A 16,260-nucleotide genomic window follows, 5' to 3' on the forward strand; every position below is an offset into this window, starting at 1 on the left:
AAAGGTCTTTCTTTAATACACAGAAGCGTTTCGTGAGTCTCGGAAGGCAGTGTCCGCCAATGGCGTGTGTGTACGGTATCACCTGACTACCTACTACCAATCCGTGATGTAGTGAAGCCGTGCATCTTGAAGCGTGAACAAGCGGGGGATTATTGTAACCATGAGTTCACACTCCTCTGCAGCGGCTGATGAACAAACCCAACACACCACCGGGCGACGTTTGTTCTTGGCGACTGGACGGCGTTCTACTGGTTCAGCAACTTTTAACACAATGAGCTGCCGCCGAGAGAACACCCATGATGCTTTGGGCTCCTATGAGACCAGTCAAACCAGAGCAGGTGTATCCTCGTCCCGGAGGAAGTCGTGGCCTGGAGTCCTGCAGACCGGCAAACACGTGGGCGGAAAGGACAAACCTTGCGGCGAAACAATCCCTCGTCAGCTTTTGTCAACACCTGCGTGATTCGCTTCAAGTCCGAAGCTACGGCTTTTACTTTTACAGCCGATAGCTTGTTAGCTAAAAACGCCAGGAGGTCGACTGGTAAGCTGACACCAAAGCCTGAAATGTGATGAGGAAAACTTTATTTAGAACCCTACCAGGAAATACCCGGAGCAGAAAAGTAGGTTGTGAAAGTTAAAAGTTAACGAAAAGTGAACTCAAGGCCAAAGGTTGGGAAATGACCCCCCTTGTACGTCCACATTGACCTGTTTAAAAAGGGTTTACTTTGATTTAAATATACATTTAAGCAAGTAAAATCATATTTTGCCGTTTCTTTTAACAAATGCTGCCCATCTTCTGCAGAAATAAATCCTCCCAGATCGTTTGTTGGCGACGTGATTCAACTTTATTGTGAGGCGTTAACCTCAGGTGGCTGCAATAAAGGTGACGGGCAATTTAGGATTTTACAGGAGGGCGGGGCAGATAAATGCATCAATCACACCAATCACACCCACGCAAAAGTCAACATTGACTTCATTGATCTTTTTACTGCTACTAATCAGGAAATAAACTCTTCTTTGGATGAACCTTTAGAACCGTAAAGAACACGCTACACACACGCTAACAGAACGGTAGAATCACTGACGTCCAGACAGTTAGCCTTCAACAGCTGCACGTTGCTACATCTCTAGCCTCTTGTTCCTCATTGGTTTTGCAGGGTCAGCTGACTGGGTGTGACATTCTCACGCTCTTGTGACCTTTCACGAGCGTCACAAAGCAAACGAAAGCCTGACGCCGTAGAAGCTCGCGTTTTACCGTCATCTTCATCGGTTCTCGCTGAAGACAAGAACCGATCTCCACCTCAACTTCCCCAAAAGTTCCCCGTTTTCAGTTTGTCCAGGAACGCCCCCCCCCCCCGAATATCAACACCGCTCATGTCAACACGTCTCCGAGTCAAGTTGCGTTACGGAGCGCAGAATTGCATCAGTGTCTTGCCTGTTAGCATCAGTTGTTATCGCATGCCTTCGTTGGATGTTGCTGTTCTATTTCTACAGGGGGAATCTGTGGGTTTGGTCCACCCTCAGCTGTCCCATCACTCAGTAAGGGAGGGGGGCATCCTTCAGTTCTTCCCTGTTGCCCCTCCTCCCACTCCTACGACCGATCCTTTCATTCTTAGAGACAAACACAGGGTAGACGAGGCAACTGGGTCGACCTACAGCCATTAAAGCCCCCCTGCCCCCGGTGAGACAAATGGGCCCTACTTCAACCCAGACAAACAAAGGCCTTTGCATCCATTAGCGGACTCGGCCCCCGCTTGCATCCAAATGAGGCGAGGCTGAAGGGGACTCTCCTATCTTTGTCGGTATGCTCGCTGGCCAGGAAACACAAAACCTTACGCAGCTATGCTCAGGGATCCCGGTCGCGACGAAGACGGAGGACGTCTGAGTGAGCGCTCGATTGTTTTTGGGAGTCCTGCCCTCGGTTAGCCTGTTAGCAAACATGCCACAGGCTACGTGTTGAAATGAAGCTACCGAGAATTAGCATTTAATAATAGGGATGTCCCCTCCCTCCTGCTGCTGATGGATTGCAGGCGGTCTCCTCAAATGAAAACCTGAATTATTCAAGCACAAAACGGGGGGCTGGGATTTATTCATTTCCTGTTCAATCCCACCGATTGATGGGTATTTAGCAGCCGCTGAATGGAGCATTAAAAAGTCATGGGAAACTATCTTTGAGAAGTGTCCCGCCAAAAATAGAAGGTCTCTAAATGCTACGGGCTTCATCTGGATAAAGTTTTTCTTGAATTTGAAAGACGAAAAGAGAGAATATGGAACCAGGCTAGCAGCGAAATGCTAAATTTCATAAATGCTAAAAACGTAGCTGACGAAATATTTCCGTCTGGGCTAGCGAAGGGGTATTCCTCGTCAGATGCTACACAGTTAGCGTAGCTTGTAGCGCTCAGAGTTCCACCCTGTGCTCAAACAAACCTCCATTAGCCACCCGATGACCTGCCGTGATGTCACTTGGCAAACAGCGAGGAAGCCAGCTGGTTAATAATGAAACACTTCCTCCATCGTTGGCCCGACAGGTGCTGTGAACTCCGTCCTGCCTGGACAAAGGTAACGCGAAACCCCAAATTATGGGATGTGAAGCAAGGCAACAACAGTAATTAGTGTGGATTGTTTGTTTCCAGAGGCGTCACGTGCGTAGCGTCTCCGTTGGGTTTGAATCCTGACATCTGTTCCGACCTGCGACTGAATCAACATCCTGTTATCCTAGTCTTTTGGCGCAGCCCCTGGTCGTCCTCGCCAGGTTCACCGCAGCTCCATTCAGGTTGTTTTTTTCTGATGTCATGAACCCGAAGGCATGGAAAAACGTCAGCTGGCGACAAAAGCAGCTTTTGTTAAATCCAAAACAGGCAAGTTATGATTACATGAAACAATCCGCCGCTTCATGCCCCACATTCCCCTTATTTATTGACGATTGCGTCATGTTCTAAAGGCTTTCCGTGAAGCTCAGGCCGACGCCATCTCACCAGGGTCTGACTCATCAGTTCACCACGGTGGGGTTGAAGCCATGATTAGGTTTAAACAGGTGAACCGAGTAAATATTTACGTCCTTACAAAAAGGCATCAATCAGAGACGTTACGTATGTCCCCGTTTGACGAATCCAGGAAACCAGCAAGTCTCCAAACGATGCTGAATAAAATGTTTCATGAATTTGATGCTGCCTTGGAAACAACCAGCTAATAGCAATTAGCAAATCGCTAATCCACCAAAAATGTCCTCAACTGGAAAAACCAGCAGATGGTTGGGGAACCCATCAACCGTCACGTTCTACCCAACAATCATTTCACCCCAAAATGCTAAAATTCTGTTGTTTTGTGTCGTTCCGGTTGCAGATAAAGTTCACGAAAACAAAACTTCTGCAAACAGATTTAAGAGTGAAAACTTTTTTGTACTCCACTTTACCAGGTCACGGGGGTTGCTGGAGTCTATCCCAGTGGACTTACAGGCAAGAGGTGGGAAGACGGTACCTACATGTAGCCAGGGCATTGCTGAACCACATGAAAGACGCACAACGACGCATGCACACACTCACACCAACGGACAATTTGGAACCGACCAATCCACCTGAAATGCACGCTTTTAGAGGCGGGAGGAAATTGAACGCAATTCCCATCTATAAAGACCCATCTTTTGAAAACACGCGTGACCCGGCAAGGCCTGTTTTGGTCTCCACCTGCTTTTAGAAACGGCGAACACAATGAGGCCTGTGGACGTGGCAAACCGCCCCACGCTGGTCATGGAGCCTCCGTGATTTGAGGTAGAAAGAAAACTGCACAGTCAGCAAAACCTCCGACTGAAAAACAGTTCGCTGAGGAAACAGTCTTATCACGAAACGTCAACCTGATGGAGAGAAGCAGGAAGCAGCCGTGAAGGCTGGTCAGAAGAACCCTCAGGAACCCTGTGGAGCCTCTAAATAAACTGTTTAAATACTACTATTGTCTCCCACCAAGTCATTGTTTCTGTGGTTTTAAAGGGTTGCTTTATAATCTCTGTGCTGAACGAGATTATAATAACGTAAAAGAGATGAGTCATCGTTTGCAAGTACGTGCTTCCTGCATTCTTATAGAAAATAAGACCACGAAACAAGGTCGAGGTTGTGAAAAGCGTGACAAAGGACTCCCATGGAGATTTGAACAATGTAGTTATTGGGATTAGTAAATGTTTAATTTTTGATTCAGGATTAATCCCAGTTTATTATCAGGATTAACTCGATTAAAATTCTCGATCAATAACTTTGAGTAACCCCCGGATTCTCGAAAGTTATTACAAATACTTCTGTAAAGGTAAGGCAAATGGTGTGTGTGTGTGTGTGTGTGTGTGTGTGTGTGTGTGTGTGTGTGTGTGTGTGTGTGTGTGTGTGTGTGTAATCCAAGTCATGTGAGAGTCATATTTACTCCGTGTGAGTTGGATCCAGATAATTCCAGGTTTATTCTGGTCGTCTTGACTCAGTGACGCGACGGTGAATTCATACTTGTGAGAACAGGAAGTGGTTGTTGTTCCGTTTGTGGACACAAACACACAACCACCCGTCTTTTAATTAGCGATGTTCTGACTCGAGGCGCTCTGGGAGAGCAGCGGCCGTTAAACCAATCAGAGGTCGGTCAAACGTGAGGACTTCCCACGACCTTGGGAGTAATTGGTTTAGCGGTAAATCTGCAGCGGCGCCGGCGGCGAGCTCGTCTTTAACGACATCGACCGTTTTGTCTGCAGAAATATTTAACACGAAAAGGTGATTCGGCTGTTCGCTTAGAGCTAGCTGGGTTAGCAACTTCTTGATCCAGGGACATGTCTATTGCTAACTGTGTATTTGTTTTCACCGCCGCTAACGCACTGGTGCATTGTGGTCATACCATCCCTGTCCTAGTTGTGCAGCTAAGTCAATAATAGCTCCAGTAGCATGGATTAGCATGTCCTTCCTCTTCATGGGCATTAAATTACTGTCTTTGACAGATTACTCATTTATTTAATAGCGCATTCGTAAAATATTGTGTAAATCCGTTGCAGCTAGCGTGCAAACATTCCTAAAGGTCGTGTTCACATCAGGTGTGGGGCGCTCCTGGGACCGCCAACGGGCCCATCGACACACACCGAGTTGATTTTCATGATGCATAATGAATAAAGAAAATAATTACGATATTCAAATTGAAACTTTTTCAGTGTGAAACTTTCAGCCACGCCTTTAAAACCTGATCCAGGAGCGGCTTTTCTTCACAAACGCCTCAGCAAAGGGAGTTGTTTGGAAAGGTCACATCTGAAGTTTGGCCCCGATTAAGAAGCTGGAATAACTTGATGTCCTGCCAGCGCGGCGGACGAATCAGAGCCCGCCGCCGCCGCCAACATCCCTCAGCGTTCAGCCTGAGGCTCCTCCTCCGCCCTGCCTGTGGGAACACAGGTGTGTTTAAAGTGCGTGTGCGACGCAGGCGTGCAAGTGTCTGCACGTCTGGAGGTTTGTTTGTGCGCTCATCTGGTGGATTCCTGCACCGCTTTTTAACTCTTGAAGTGCTGAAGGGGCTGGACGGAGCTGCAGACATGACCCTATTATTAGTCTCTATTAAACCACATTAAAAATGATTTAACATACCCATGCTTGGTATGTTTAGCTTCAGCACAACTTCAGCCATATGAAGAGATAGTTTTTATTTCCCTATAACTTATTATGTTGACATATTGGGGCAAAATAGACACAGTCAAATTCGAAAATTTAACAAATTGTATTTTATTGTACATAAAAACCAAAAACCTGCTCATTGAATTGATTTTGATCTACGTACAGTTTGCCATAGGCTTTATAACATAACTACATACAGTTTGTGTCACTTGTGCCACTCTTCAAAGGAGTTTTTCAAAGTAAATGCACCAATCACGGTACATGTTTGCATCAGGTGACAAAATGTATGAATCGCGATACGCGTTCGGATCACGTGAATTTGAAATTTATTTTTGGTTATTCATATTTTTCCACATTTAAAAAACAATACGTACATGAATACATGCATCACCGCTTGTACGATGGCGACTACATGGATAGAAACACGTGACAGACTTTATTTGTTACAAATGGTTTAAAAACGTGATCTGATCACGGGGGCTGTAAGGGTTAAAGTGCACGCCAAAAAAAGCGAGGTGTGTATATATATATATATATGTATATATATATATATACATATATACAGTATATTACATATATATGCGTGCATAAGTTAAATTATTTTCGCTGATTCCCCACAGACTTTTCAAACCCTTACAGATTCCGCTTCACTCGGGGCCACGCATAATTTACAGCTGCGTAAAAAAGGACCCAATTATTCTGTGTGTTTTGCTCGACTAAGGGCGACGGGAGTTTTTTCTTTTTTTAACCAAAACACTACAAATAGAAGCCTTTGAAATGAAAGCATTTGGGGATCAGAGATGGTAAAGTCAACAGTGCCACAGTGTGTAGGAATCTATAATCCGGCGTTTACATACGTTCACGTCTGCAGGGAATTCTGGTCCGGAGAGAAATAAGTGTGTTTATGCGTTAGTGTGGGGAGTTAAATGGAGGGTGGCGCAGCCTCCTGTTCCCCCGGGGGTGGAGGGGGTTAACGGCGTGGAACACAGGGGAGGCGGGGGGGAGGGGGCGCTGGTTGTAAAGTCATTTGTTTTGGTGAGTGCTCCTGTCCTCTGTGTGCGCCGCGTGGAGCTAGCAGGTTAGCAGCGTCAACAAACAGTAAATATGTTTGTCTGGCTGCTCCGTCTCCATGGATACGACGCAATTCAGTGATTTTATATCAGTAACGGTCAAAATGTTATGTCAGAACCCCCAGAGATGGCATTTCTCCATTTAAAACCCTTTTAGCATCTTTAAGGTCGTTGTTTTGGTTCCATATCTGGTGTCTTTGAAGCTTTGGTTCATTCTTTTTAAACACCAGAGTTGAGTCACATTTTATTTTCGCATTTTTAAAAAAATAAAAAAATAAAAAATTCACGGACAGATTGAAAGAAAATAATGTGAAGATGTATTTTAATGATTTAAAACTAAAACTAGACATTGTGTATCTTTTATTTTTGCTTAATTATTAATTAAATGAGGAGTTCTGTCACTTAATTAATTAAAACATCTAAATACTTTTTCCTGTTTCACAAAAAAAAGAAGAAACTGTCAATGTTAGCAACTAGGAATTAGTTAGCATTACCAACGCATGACAAAGTGGACATCTGCGTAAAAAACAGGACTAACGTGTGAATCATTTTGCTGCATGGATGGATAATTTTATTAGCATTAAGTTGTTTTCTGCTCAAATTCAGTTTTTTTTTTTTGTGACTGGAGGAGTACAAAACTGGTGAAAAACGATGGATCCCAATGCCTCCAACCTGACCTTTGACCTTCTTGTGAAGACAGTATGTTTCTTTTTCCACAAACTCCGACGCGACACCAGCGTCACCAAGAAGCAAAGGTTGTTGTTTATTGTGTTGTTTTTGTTTTCTGAGGCTTTTACCTCAAAGGCATCAAATCACTTGCTGACATTTGCTGCCCTCTGGTGGCCAAACGTGAAAACACGAAGTGTGTGTTATTATATATTATATATTATATCTGACACTCATTTTTCCCACATTTAGGTAAATAAAACCCAGATAAATTTATTTAAACATAAATCCAGACTTCTGAATGTTCTGAATGTCATTTTTTCATTCAGGATTGAGACACTGATGAAGAGGTTCTTCTTCCTCCTGTGGACTTGCTCTTTCAGACCACCGCCTCTAGAGGGAGCTATCGTAGCTCTGATGAACACAGTTTAGTTCTGTCTTTGACTTAAAACTTCACCGTGTTTCGTTCACAGCCAGTCAGACAAACTGGGTCCATTCTTAATATTTACATCACAACCTGAAGGCATCAGGATCAGGATTGGCTTTTGAGCAAAAACTAAAAACAATTTTATTTGTGAAAATTATTCGTAAATCCGTTTGGCTGGAGTTTGAAACTTCCTGTTTCCTGTTTAATCATATCTGATTAAATACGTGTGACCAAACGCAGCGAATCGGATCAAATACCACATTCACTCATTTTGTACAACCTCAGACCAAATGTGAGAATTCTCCCATAATGCATCATTCCTAACTGCAACAGCACTCCCAACCGATGTGATGGATAATCAATAACTAAAATCAGACCTGATGCTTTTATTTTGAAGGATGTGTCGCAAAGTTTTTCCAGGTCAGAACAGAATTAGCTCAATCAAGCTAATTAGAGCGCAATCAAGGCTTTATCATTATTTAACATTTCGCCTCTTTGATGTTGATGTTTTGGGTTCATCGCTCCGAGCAGCGCGCACACACACACACACACACACACACACACACACACACACACACACACACACACACACACACACACACACACACACACACACACACACACAGGATCTGCATGCCAGAACTCGCGTAAACACAATAATAAACTTTTCATTTGCTGTTCAAACTGATTTAGCGTGATTAGCACATTGCTAACGCTAGGCTTTAAGGCGGGAAAAACTCGGAAATGTCAAAAGTTCAAACATACATCATTTGTAAACGTCACGAACGCTGGACTTGCTTCCTTTGGACGAGGCGTCCTTTAGGGTCGCTCTCATTGGTCCGCTGACCCGGCGGGGGTCCCCCCTCTCCCCCTTTGACCCCCTTCCTTCCTGTCCCCCAGGACGCCATTAAGGCGCCAAAAGGTCCGAACCCGTCGTTTGACGCGCGTTGCATCACCGTCGAGCAACAGAAAGCGACTGAAAGCCCCCCCCTCACAAAACAAGACGTTGTGCTATATTTATAAGACGGTCTTTATAAACACATTTGCATAAATCAAGATGAAGAAGTTGTTTGAATTGGGGCCGATTTGCATTTGGTGAAACATATGGCGGAGCCGCGGAAGCCATGGGGCATGCCTTCATTACCCCGACTCCGTTTCATCAGCCCCCCGCCCCCCTGCCAAGCCACCCCACGGCGGAGCCTTCTGTCCCCGAGGTTTCAGTGACGGGGGACAATATGTCCCCAAGGTGAGGAGCAGGGGGGGAGACGGGGGGACATGGGGGGGCTCCTCCCCACATCATTTAATCAACCCAAAGACCAGAGACGGACGGAGTGAAGCCCATCGGAAGTTTGTTAAAAAAAAAGAATCAGCATGAAAACAATCTTTAAAGTAAAGTCAGATTTATTTATTATATATTCGCCCACTTTTTGTGTACTTTTATTAATTTATTGCTACATTTATTTGATCGGTTTTATGTAGAAAATAAAAGCCGTCATCTTTCATCTTATTCATCTTTGATTTATGAATTTTATCCTTCTGTCTTTACCGACATATTTTTAAAAATATTTCTTTTTTTACTTTTTTTAAAAACATTTTTATAATTTTCCTTGTCTTGTTTTAACTTCATTTTTGTTTCAACCAATCAGATTAAAGACGCTCTGCTTGATGTTTCACTACTAAACAGATCATAATAAAGATCGGAGTAAAGTGATGTCATCGTGGTGACATCATAGCGTGCGTTACATCTGATTGGAGATGAACTAGATACCGGAGGAGCGCTGGTGGTTTTTGTTGGTTGGAGATTCTGCAGGTGAGGCTTCAGGTCGCCTCGGTGGCATTTGCATGTGCAAACGAGCCCCCCCATGTCGAAAGGCTGCGGCGCCCCACCACCACCACCTTCACGGCGTTGGAATTTGTTTGAGCGCTGATTCTCGTCCGCGGCGCGGCTCGGGTATTTTGTTTTCCAGCTGACGCCTCTCAGGGTTATTTTCCACGAGGGTTCCTGACGGGGGGGTTGTTGGGGTCACAGGTCACCGTTTCTGCCCTCAGTGTTTGTCTTTCTATTCCCAGACGCCCCCGGAGCCAAATTCAGACGCAGGTGGTCGGTTTCAGGAGGACCTGCCCACAAAAATCCACCTGAGAGGCTAAATGTGGCTCTAAGACACGCCGTACGTTAACGTGTTTATGGAGCTATATGTGTCTCCATCACGGTTACGTACAGATAGAACAGGAACATACAGAACGTCTGTGGCTCCACGCTGACGTGACGCTTATTAACATGTTATGATGGAGAGAACATTACAGGTCTTTCACCTCCACGGCGGTTAGCATTTAACGGCTGTTTGTCTGTTAGCTTTAGCAGAACGCGTGTAAAAGACAGGAGGCCCTCGAATCGGAAAAAGGGAGGTGATTTTATTTTTAAAGTGTGGATCTGGAGTTTTATGTAAAATCATGTTCCTTTTGGGGATTAATAAAAAATAGTTTGCTAACGCTAATTTTAGCGTTATGTTTTTTTAGCCCAGACTCTAAATTGCTCATAGAACACAAAGTTTTCTATTTCTGTTCAATGTCACATTTTGTCATCAGGTGGTTTAAATTATATTATAGAAATAATAAATAATGATTAAGTCTTCCATTACTTCAGTTGTTTCAGTTGCTAAAAGCTAATTATCTTTCAATCACTCTTAGCTAAGCGTTCGTCATTACAGTTTAAAATTCTCAGTTTAATTTGTCAGATTTTAAAGTGTCTTTTATTATTTTTAGTCAAATGTTTGTGTTGCTTTGAACTGAATTTTCAAGTGTTTTTCTATTATTTTTAAGTGTATTATTTTGGTTAGGTGGTTATTCCTTGATTTTAGCTAAAGGTTTAGTTACCGTTAACTAGATGTTATCATTGTTAATCCATTCCGTTGCCCTTTAGCTGATTATCCTTCACTGTTTCTGTTAGCTAACTGTTTAAGTGTTCGACCCAAACTTTTAGTTGTTTATCCGTTGCCTTTAACCAAGCATTTAAGTGTTCCACTACTGTTAGCCATTTTTAAAAATTTAATTACATTTTTAAAAATTCTTTATACACTGTTATAATCCCCAAAGCGAAATTAAGAACGCACGCACTAGTTTTTGTTAGTCAGTCACACGCGTGCATATTAGTGTGTGCAGGCCCCTGTAATACACACAAACACACACTAGGGGGCCTGTGAGCGTGCAATTGGAGGTAGAGTGGCGGGCAGCCCCTTTGTGGAGCCCCCAAATGAGCAGCTTGTGAGCGGGACGGCGCTTTTACTTTTAGCTAAATGCTAAATCTGTCCATTACTTCTAAGTCTTTGTTTGTGTTTGCCTTGAGGTGTTTATCCATGCGTTTTACCTGTTTCCATTATTTTAGCTAACTGGTTATCTGTAGCGTTTCGCTAAATGTGTTTGAACAGTCATTTTAGCTCGATGTTTATCAAATACTTATATTGGTTTCAACTCTTTGCCTGTAATGTAGGCAAATTTTAAACCTGTTATCTGAGGCTATGATTAGCGTCTATTCAATCCAAAGTACCTTACGATGCAGAAATGTTTGGAATCCGATAAATAAAACACAGCTTCTTAAATCTGCCTCCAGGACAGCGGTTTAATATAATCTGGTTGGTTCTAATCTCACTGAAGGAATGGGGCCATTTAATCTGAACCCTGACTAAAACCACTGCTCAACTATGTAAACAACCAATTCAAATAACTGGTTTAATTAATCTCCTTTTATGATAATGATTCCACGGGCCAATAAATAGTCATTCTACGCCCTCGTTGTAACTCCAATATTATTCCTTCTTGTTTTCGTTCGGAGCTAAAACGGGGGCAAACAGGAAGAGCGCGTCATTAACGCCACAGTCGACGTGCGGCAACTTGGGAAAAGTATCCCGTTTGTTAATAAGTAATGACTGCCTGAGATCACAGGAACCTTAAACAACAAAACAAGTTAAGCACAAGCTTTGATAATGACTGTTAATAATTCAATATCTGTAATTATCGCTTTACAGGAAAGCATAATGGCGAGACGCTGCGGGGACGGCGGTGGAGCAATTAAACGCCAGAGAAACGGAGACCGGCGGATGGGCGGGAAGTCAACAAGCGCTGACCTTACAAGTGTTGTTACGCGAGATTCGTCCTCATGTCTTGATTAATGCGAAAACCTTCTCAGCCTCCCCCAGGACGGTGTGAGCAGTACGATCCGCGACCTGCTACTTCCTCAAAATTTGCTTCCCCATTGTCCCAGAGACCTTGATTCACACTAGCCAAATGTCGAGGTGGCACATTTGCAACTCAAAACTAGCCAGATCAAATGTAATCACCCTGTTTGTCATCCCGATATTTGAATTTTACAATGAGTATGTGTGTGTGTGGATGGGGGGGGGGAGACGAAACCGTGGCTGACTTCGACTTCTCGGGGAAATCAATGTCCTTTCAGCAGCCCTCCGCTCCTCTTTGACGGCGAAGGGCATTCACGAGCATTTGGCGGCCATTGTTGGCAGCAAAATAACTAATCATAACATCATTGATGTGTCAAAAAACCCCAAAAACCCGACGACAAGACGACGGCGCCAATGACAACCTTTGCTCCCCATCCAGAGAGAAAGAGTTAATTTGATCATGATGACACCAGCCTCTTTCAAAACCCCCCTTTTCAGCCGCCGAGCAGCTGGAGCTTGGAAGAGCAAGCGATGGGATGAATCCTCGGCAGTGAGTGGGGAAGAAGAGCGGTTATAATGCCTCCATTTTTGGGACTGAGAGGCAATTTCTGAATTGCCCCTGGATTGCGATCCTGCACTCGTTTTCATTCCTATATAGTCTCTCCGAGGCGGCGAATGGGCCTTGGGCCAGTGCGAGAGGCGCCCAAGTTGGAACAAGAATAAGATCACAATTGCATTTAAAGCCCAGAAGAGGAGGAGGAGAGAGCAAACGATGGGAGCCGATGAGCTCTAATTGCCAGATGGTGAATATTTTTGCTCTCTTTCAGCGGCGCATTAATTGCAGGGCTGCCCGGGGGCTGAGACGTACCGATCAGCGTGGCAGAGGATCCTGACCCTGATTATCCCCCCTCAGAGTCACACCGCTGGAGAGACACTGAGCAGTCAAAGGGGGTGGTGGGGTGGGTGACGGAGGGGGAGTTTAGCAACAGTTACTCACCCAATCATTTGCCGATCAAGCCACCTGGGCCTTGACACTTTTGGGTTTTCTAATTGGGAAGGAGGCGACGGCGGCTCTTTTTTGGGGGGTAAGGGAAGGGAAAGCCAGAGGATAGGTAGGGTGGCAAAGGGGAAGAAGGGGAAGAGGACCACCCTCCCTTCCCCCTTGCCTCACCCCGTCTCCTACCCCTCCTCAGCTCCTCGTTTACATATCTCCCAAAGATGTAATTGAATTAAATAAAGCTTTCCTTGGGGGGCAGCTGCCACAGCTGCTGTTTGCAGCGTGTCAAAAGGCCCGCCACTTTAAGAGTACTTACATATGCTCAAAATTAGCAGGTCAGATAGGCGGACGCTCGATGACAGGGCCGAGGCTGCCAGCGCGACAAGGGGCCCGCAGCTGCGAGCAATTCACCGCCGAGTGGCGGCTCTTTCAGACCCCCTGATTATGAAGGGCGACGCGACACGTGCTCATACATGCTTACGCGCACGCGAAGGCGCGTGTGTGTGCGTCGGCAGCGTTAGGAAGGAATGGCTGGATGTACGACCCAAAGGGCGCGTAGCTCCGCTAACGCCGCCGTCATGGATCAGCTCCAATCCACCAGGGGGCGCCACCCAAATGTAAGGAATCAGATCAGGGTCTATTTTTCATTCTGCTAGTGTCTCCAGCCCACGTGGGTTAGGGTCCACATCTCGATCCATCTGCATGATGGTATACTAGAACCTCGAGATACAAACGACTTGACATACGAGTTGTTGCTCTGTCCATAGTTTTGTTTGACATACAAGCGAAAACCCGAGATACAAGTCGTGCTTCAGGACACCAACACTAGTTGTTGGATGGATACAACATCAGTGAGACCGCATCTCATTCTTGGTGGTGGAGTCCATAAGTAAGGAGTTGTTTGACTTATGAACCCAGTCATGGATCAATCAAACTCGTATCTCGAGGTTCTGCTGTAGAACCACCTCTGAATCGGATCCTCGGCATAGGAACTACCTGATCTTAACCCTTAATCTGAACATGATTTATTGATCCGTCCTGCACACAAGCAGCCATACTTCCATCACTCGTTTTTATTAAAAGTCCGCCGTGAGGAACTTCAGTCTGCCTGTGGGGCTGATTGTTGCACAACCAGTTGAGCTTTTCCCGCATAAACCTCGCGTTCAAGAAAACAGGATTTTAACGCGTGTTCAAGTAAAATTAAGTCAAGATATTTAGTGTCATTGTCACCTTTTCTCTACATTAGATGAACTTCGACATCCTGAGTCTGAAGTTTTACCGCAGTGAGGTTACAATCCTCACCTCTCCAGGTAAACATTTAAAAAAAAAAAAAATCAAAACCAAAATAAATATCCTGAGATTGTGTTTATTGATGGTTTGGATGTGATGAGCCGAGGCCTCTTAATGTGATGGCAACACTTTACTCCAGCGACCTATCCCACCTGACGTATCGTAATCAACCGTCGTGAACAATCATCTAATGACTTGTCACTCAAGGTCTGCTGGGCAATTACGCTGCATTTGCATGGCGGTGAATGGTGTTTATGACAAATAACCATGTCCTAATTGCTTGTCTGTTTTCTTAAAGACGTGTGCTGCTGATAGGATGTGATTAGCTGCAGACGCTGACGTTGATCGTACAGGTTGTGTTCATTACGGGACGCCACAGTATACTCGTCTGAAAGACTTTTGGTCGTCAATATGTTGTTGTTTTTTTATTTTAGGTTCCCCAAATTTAATCCAGTGTAAACCTGATGATTTCTAATTTCCTGTTTGCACTTTGACAGGACAGAGGATTTATTATGTGTCTCCAAAAACATTCAGAATTAGTTTACAATAAACATTTGAGTAGATTAAACTCCTGTCCATGGCTAATTTTATGAAATTTTCGTTTTCCTAGTGTAATCTATGAATAAATCATCAGATTTTTTTCTAAACCTTCATTATTAGAAGTTTATTTTGTAATGACGACAGTAAGACTGTATACTTCCACAAATTCCATTTTAATTAAGTTATACCAACACCATCACTAGTATTAGTTGTCCTCAGGTTCTGTGCAAATTTTAATTCTAAAATCTGAATACAATTTTCCAAGTTTCATGAAAATTTGTGGTGCGCTGGCGTTGCATGCAGAAAGTCCCTTGCCTCACACCCCTCAGTACGCCGGGATAGGCTTCAGCCATCCGCAACAACGTACGAAGAGGGTATTGAAAATGAATGAAAATGCATTTTAAATCACAGATTAGTTCGATTCAAGACCTTCTTTAAAAAAAACACCAGTGCTTTTGACAAAAATGGGGGGAAAAATTATTTAATGTTTTAAAAACAAAAATAAATCTGTAGTATGCATTTCAGGCCACTATTTGGCGGTGTCGCCTTTCAAAAACAACACCACAGAAAAAAATCACAAAAGTTCTTTTTTGGTGCTTTAATTTCCTCGACATAACAATTTTTTAATTGTTACCTACATTCTGTGAACGTGAAGAACTTTTGCAGCCATGAACGAAGTGGCATGATCACATCACAGTTTCATGGTAACGGTACAACGGCAAAATTCTTTTACTAAAAATATCTATTTTTACGCCACGAAAATCCTGTTGATGTCAAACGACTAAAATGCTTTTTACACCCATGAACAAAGAGAAACCACAAACAAAACCAATAAAATCAGTCAGGTCACATTTCTGCACCCTGTTTAAATAAAATTCATCTTTTGACCTTATGTCCGAACGATAAATAATAAATTAACCCTTTCCCTGCGCTCCGTCTGACAGGCCACACGTCGTCCCGCGGCGGCCACGAAGACTGTGACTCAGCTGTTTGCATCGGAGAATAATGGATGTGAAGGTGCACCAAACACAACCTTTAAAAATGTATGAGCCCCCCCACCTCCAAAAAAACCCCCAACCTCCCTCTCCCTCACAGAATAGAGCTATCACTGGTGCCTGTTATCTCCCCGAACCCCCAGGTAGAAAATGGTAATGATAGCACTTAACATCACTGCACATATGGAGGGAAAATGGAAATGCCAACAGCACCTCAACTATAAAGCAAATCAAATTGAAATATTAATCCGCTGATTAATTTAACATTACGAGAGCCCATTCTCTTTGTTGTTAAACAACAAAGGGTTGCAAAATAAGCAACTGCCTAAGAGGTAAGGGGTTTAGAAGAGTCCCACCGAGGTGCTAAAGCCCCTTTCAAACATCATTACTCTGCATAATGTATTCCCTTCCACAGTGCTGAGATTTGATATTGATGTTTACTCATTTATTTTTTAATTAACGTTGGTTGTTAATGAATTCTTTGATGA

General features: G+C 43.9%; 1 long non-coding RNA gene across 1 annotated transcript; it reads left to right on the top strand.

Moving 5' to 3' along the window:
• Positions 1-2,470: 2,470 nt before the first annotated feature.
• Positions 2,471-3,896, top strand: LOC137602092 (uncharacterized). Its single transcript, XR_011037128.1, has 3 exons — positions 2,471-2,556; positions 2,631-2,855; positions 3,413-3,896. It is a non-coding gene; the product is annotated as an uncharacterized lncRNA (long non-coding RNA).
• The last annotated feature ends 12,364 nt before the right edge of the window (positions 3,897-16,260 follow it).

This window comes from Antennarius striatus, chromosome 9 (assembly GCF_040054535.1).
Source record: "Antennarius striatus isolate MH-2024 chromosome 9, ASM4005453v1, whole genome shotgun sequence".
Classification (NCBI taxonomy): Eukaryota; Metazoa; Chordata; class Actinopteri; order Lophiiformes; family Antennariidae; genus Antennarius; species Antennarius striatus.